Here is a 6,222-nt window from a genome sequence, read left to right on the forward strand (position 1 = left end):
TTTGGCACAAGCTAGCAACAAATGATAAAACACTATCGGGTAAACTTTATAAGTTACTTTGGTACATGCATGAGCATGAAGGTTGTAATTTTAAGTGGTTTAACTATGTAAAATCTGTGTTTAATGATTGTGGCTTTTGTGAACTATATAATTTTCCGGAGCAAGTTGATTATAATTATATTAAAATTAATGTAAGGCAGCGTCTCCAGGACCAGTTTATTCAAAAATGGTTCTCAGATATAAACAATTCATCAAGGGAGGAATTTTATCTACACTTTAAAGAAGAGTTTTGCTTGGAACCATATCTGTTAAAATTAAGGCGGGGTCATAGGGTAAACATATGTAAATTAAGGGTATGTAATACAAAGTTTCCCATCGAAACAGGAAGATGGAGAAATGTACCACGAAATGAGAGGATTTGTCCACTTTGTAAAGCTGGTCTTGGAGATGTATACCACTATATATGTAAATGTACCAACTATGAAGTTAAGGATTTAAGGGGGAAGTTCATACCTCCATATTATTTAAAATATCCAAATGAAAAAAAAGTACTTGGCATGCTTAAATATAGTAATAGTAATGTGCTGTCTAAGCTGTCAATTTTTATTCAAAAGGTAGAAAAGATGCTTGTCTAATTTAAAACTGTAATAAACACAAACTTATTTTTGAAGATGTATAATTTAAAAATGTATTATGTTTGTATGATGAACTATGTTGTAATTAATATTGTGTATATAAATATGCTCCTGTTACGCAGTCTTCTGCGGCTGAGTTTTCTCTAATAAACTAAACTAAACTAAACAATTAAATGACACCATAAGTTACGTCGCCCTATTTTGTGAATTAACCAACAGCATCAAGAACTACTGTAAATTAACTTATTTTCGCGGATACCTTATTCGCAAATAGGCGTTTCTTTTCGACTTTGAGACTGTTTATATTCGCGATGTTGTAATCTTATTGATGGATTTATATAGTAGAAGATAGAAGTTTAAAATACTATTTTTATACTCGCGAAAGTCGCAAAAATAAAACGCTCGCGAAACTTATTTATTTTACACTATCTTTACCGTACCTCGTCAATGCCATCAATACTATAATACTGTGTGAAATCTGTTGATGCTGTCAGGGAAGCTGGTTGTGTATTGTGGTCCTCGCTATTCAGTTGGCAATCAGATGTATCTGTGTTGTAGTTGACAGATTTACATTTTCGTTGATCGAGACATCTTATTAAACAAAATGTTTTGTCAGGTTGAATATTGGTTTCATATACAAAGTTTCCCAAACCTTTTTCCCTTAACGACAATTGCAGTAATGGCAAATTTACGATTTTACAGTTTTCTTCAAATTCAGCTGCAAATATTGAATCCAGAATGAGAACACAACACAGCATTAAATTCATCTTGAAATTAAACTGCATAGAATCCATTTTCTGTGGCTTTTAAAAAATTTAGAATTCTGAAATATTCGGTTTGTTACAATATATCTGCACAGTAAGCTGTATCTTTCCCTGAAGAGTGAGTGTTATGACATGTTAAAAACTACTAAGAATATTCCCCTTAAGAAGCTTATCGTTCTAAATAAGAAGTTCCGAACGAACTCATACGTTACATTATTATCCATTGATTATTATAATATAGTTTTATTTTAATTAATGCAATATTTTTCTAATGCATTAAGGAAGAGATAGATCAATTTTATCATTGTCATAATATAGACTTTGGCATTAATTTACCATTAGCATGCATGAAAATCAAACATAATCCTCTCAGCAATATGTTTTGATATCTGTATTTTAGAATTGTACAGCAAGTAGACAAAAGTGTTTTGGTTTGAAAGCCCTAGTTGCAGCATACTAAGGGGATAAATCACAAACAATGAGTGATCTAATATTCGACCTTTCAACAGTCATACACAAGGCGATGAAATCAAATATAATCGCACTATAATGATTACTTAATTTAAATATTGGCTCCATAAAATAACATGACATTCGTATCTAATAGTAGTTATTAAAGAAACCAGGATTATGATTTGATGTCCCAGACGCGCTTTTCGTCTAAACAAGACTCATCAGTGACGCTCAGATCAAAAAAGTTATAACCACTTCCACGTGTATTTTTTGTCTATCTGATGAGTTAACCCTTCTTCAACAGATTTTTATAGTTCGTTCTTATGTTGTACTGTTATACCACTGTCCCAGGTTAGGGGAGGGTTTTAACCACGCCACATTATTTATGTATGTGCCTGTCCCAAGTTAGGAGTCTGTAACTCAGTGGTTGTCGTTTGTTTATGTGTTACATATTTGTTTTTACATAAATAAGGCCGTTAGTTTTCTCGTTCGAATTGTTTTACATTGTCTTATCGAAGCCTTTTATAGCAGACTATGTGGTATGGGCTTTGCTCATTGCTGAAGGCCGTACGGTGACCGATAGTTGTTAATGTTTGTGTCTTTTTGGTCTTTTTGTCTCATTGACAATCATACCACATCTTCTTTTTTATATAACGCCAAAGAAGTACAAAGTTGTACAGCATTGAGGACCCACAATTCCAAATAATGTTGTGCCCAATAGTGCTTAGATAATCTTATTTCTTGGATTAAAAAAACCTTAGTTTTTCGAAATATTCAAAGTTTGTAAACAGGAAATTTATAAAAAAAAAATGACATACAATTGATATTCATGTCAACACCAAAGTGCTGACTACGGGACTGTTGATACCCTCGGGGACGAAACGTCCACCACCAGTGGCTTCGAAACAGTGGTATAAATAGTTATTAAAGGTACAAGGATTATAACTTAATACGCTAGACGATAAATCACAAAAACGAGTGATCTAGTATTCGATTTTTCAACTGAAACCAACTTTTCAATGAGTGATGTGTTGTCTAGGAAAATAATAGAAATAGTAGAGTGATATAATTTCTCTGCCTAAGAGTTTAAAATATATATGACACCGTTTTAAATTCATATAACACAGCCTTTTTGGAAAAAAACCAAACCAGATAATACAAGATTAAATATTTTGAGATCAATTTATGTTTGAGAACGTTAACACCATTCTTAATGTATAATCAGTCAAATCAAGTTAACCTACATAATTTATTAACCGATATATTGTGCTGATTTCAAGTCATTTAGCTGATGTTACCCTTGTGAACTGGATGTCCATTAGCAGTGGTCTTGAAGCAATGTCAGTTATATATAATTAAAGATATATATCATTTGTAAAGCTCTAACTTACTGTGAATCTATCCATGTTGTCCATGAATCTAACAAACATGACGTTAAGGACATGTTTTAACTACATTCAAGTATATAAGTCAATTAGGAAATTCAGACATATAGAGTACAGCAGACAGTATCATAAAATACTAGAGTTCCTGCAGTCTATTTCTATATGAGCAGTAGCCACATATTTAGATTCAGGATTACACAAATTAATGCACATGGTACAATACTGACTTTAGATTAAAGAGTGTTTGTAGGTAGGACATCTCACTTTCCTCGAGTTAATATAGTTATGCTATGATACATTTATTTGTATGAAATAGGGATGACAACGAGTATTCGAATATCGCTCGGTATAACGGAGTATCGATTATCAAAATGATACTCGACTAATCGGTTTCCTTTTCGTATGTTGCTGCTTTCTTGAGTTTAAACACAAAATATATTTAATGAGGGCGTCTCCTATGAAATTATGTATTAATCAAATTCAATTTCAATTAAAGTTCGCTTCGGATGTTTGCAAATAACTGTCATTAAAAATTATTTCACACAAAAGTACATTTAGGATTCATGAACAAGAGCATTTTTCCAAGGCTGACAGTTTTACTGTGCCTATCCAATAAGCTTTGTGGTAGTGAATTACCTATTGCCTGACCAGTTTAAAAAATTGTCAATACAATTTGTCCATTTAAATTGTACAACAGGTATTGTGAGAGCTATTATCAACAGGTGGTCATTTAACTACCTGTAGATTTACCTGGTTTGTTTTTGACAGAGCTAATTTAAATGAATTTAAATGAATGATACATGAAGCTAGCTTGCTTTCCTCATGTTTAATGTCCTGAATGAACTATTCTGTTTAGGTATGGGATATTTTACATTAAATGCACTATTTGTTCTTTCTAATAAAGATATTTATTGTAAATTTATTCATTTTGCTTACAATCACAAATAAATCATTGCTGGTAAATTCCACTTTCATAATGAAGAATAAAGCATTGAAATTTCTATTCACTAAGCCATTTGTACTTTTTTTGATGTATTAAAAATAAATTTTCAAACAGTAATTCCAATTGAAGTAGATCCTGAATATTAAATGAAACTTAGCACCACTACTATTCCATTTCAGGAATCTTAATATAACATGAAAATATATCCCATTAGAAAACACTACGCCACACATAATTCATCTTGTAGAATTATTCACAAATAGATGGGCTATCCAAAAAAAATCATTTCACAAACACTTTAATTCCATTTAGGAATCAAAAACTTAAATATATTCCACATTAAAAACACCACGAAGCAAACATATATCTCCTTTTTAATAAACTAAATTCACTGATTGAAATTTCCATCTTGACTATTTAGAGACACAAAAAGAAATGGCTTAAAATGTCCAATATCTAAATAGAATAGTCTATTCAGGAAATTGGTCATGATGCATGAGCAAAGCAAGCTAGCTATCAGTCATTTAAATTTTACCTTTTAGGAATAGTGAAGATTTTTTTACTGGGTAGTTAAATGACCACCTGTTGATGAGCTCTCACAATACCTATTGTACAATTTAAATGGACAAATTGTGTTGACAATTTTTTATTCTGGTCAGGCAATAGGTATTTAAATACCTCAAAGGTGATGGGATAATGACAGTAAATAAAATTAGCATCTCCCTCACGATATTTTCATCAGCAGGACTGATAGTTACCTTACAAATTTTAGAAATCGCTACGTCCAATAAAAAATTGACAAAATAATATTTTTCAATAAGAACAAATTCGATGGACCCATGTTTCGATCCTCAGAAAATGGTTTTTGCATCAGTTGGTTCTAATTACGACCCATTTCTCAATCGTGTAATGCGGTTTTTTTTTCATTTCCCAAATTATGTTTCTGTTAATTCACTTCTTGATTAGATCATTACCATTACATAATTAGTATTTGTAGTAAATGAGCCATTAAGTATGGTAAAAAATTCCTTTGAGTATAATCCAGTCATAGGTAATAATGTTGAGGGTTTAAGGATCATACGGCAACCATCCACAATGCATAAAATGGGTATAATTTTGTGTTTCCATTTTGCAAATGGTTTTGTTTCAATATTTGTTGTCTTTTTGTGAAGAAAATGCTAATGAAAATGATTGTTTGTGTTTTATTTTTTGTCAAGGCATAAGTGTGTATTTGTAATGTGTATGGTTTTTTTATGTCGTTATGAAAAGGAGACTAATTTTGCTATTTTTGTCATTTCGGGGACAAAATATTGACATCGATATATCTAAACAAATATAAAAAATAAAGAGAGCACAATTAAGTGTATAGGTAAACCCAAAACAAATAAGAATTAAAATTAGAATTGAAAGGAATTATTTTGTAGAAATTACTCAAAGGTAATATTCCATGATATGTAAGAATAACCCTTTAACGTCACAATTTGGAATCGCAATGTAAAAAGTTTATTTGGGAAAGTTCTTGCCATTGCAATAAATGTTAAACTCTCCTGTATCAACAGCCAAATATTCACCCCTTTTTTTGTGTTGACATGATTATCATTGATATGGTTATATTAATAAATTACCTGTTTACAAAATTTTTAAATACTAAGACTTTTTTTACCTCAGACATAGATTACTGTAGCTGTATTTGGCAAAACTTTTAGAAATGTTGGTCCTCAATGCTCTTTAACGTCCTTTATTTGGCCTTTTTAACGTTTTTGGATATGAGCGTTACTGATGAGTCTTTTGTAGACGAAACGCGCGTCTGGCATATATACAAAATTAAGTCCTGGTATCTATGATGAGCTTATTTGATGACTGACTTACAAAACTCATTTAAAATAATATTATTCAAGAAATGAAATAACTTCCTTTTAATGAAAACAATATAGTTCTCTCTAGAAATAGATTCATTATTAAAAATAAATACGTCTTCAATGTATCCATAGAAACATGCGGTTGAATTCTGAAAGACGTGTAGTCACAAAATCAATTTAACG

Source organism: Mytilus trossulus, chromosome 10 (genome assembly GCF_036588685.1).
Source record: "Mytilus trossulus isolate FHL-02 chromosome 10, PNRI_Mtr1.1.1.hap1, whole genome shotgun sequence".
NCBI lineage: Eukaryota > Metazoa > Mollusca > Bivalvia > Mytilida > Mytilidae > Mytilus > Mytilus trossulus.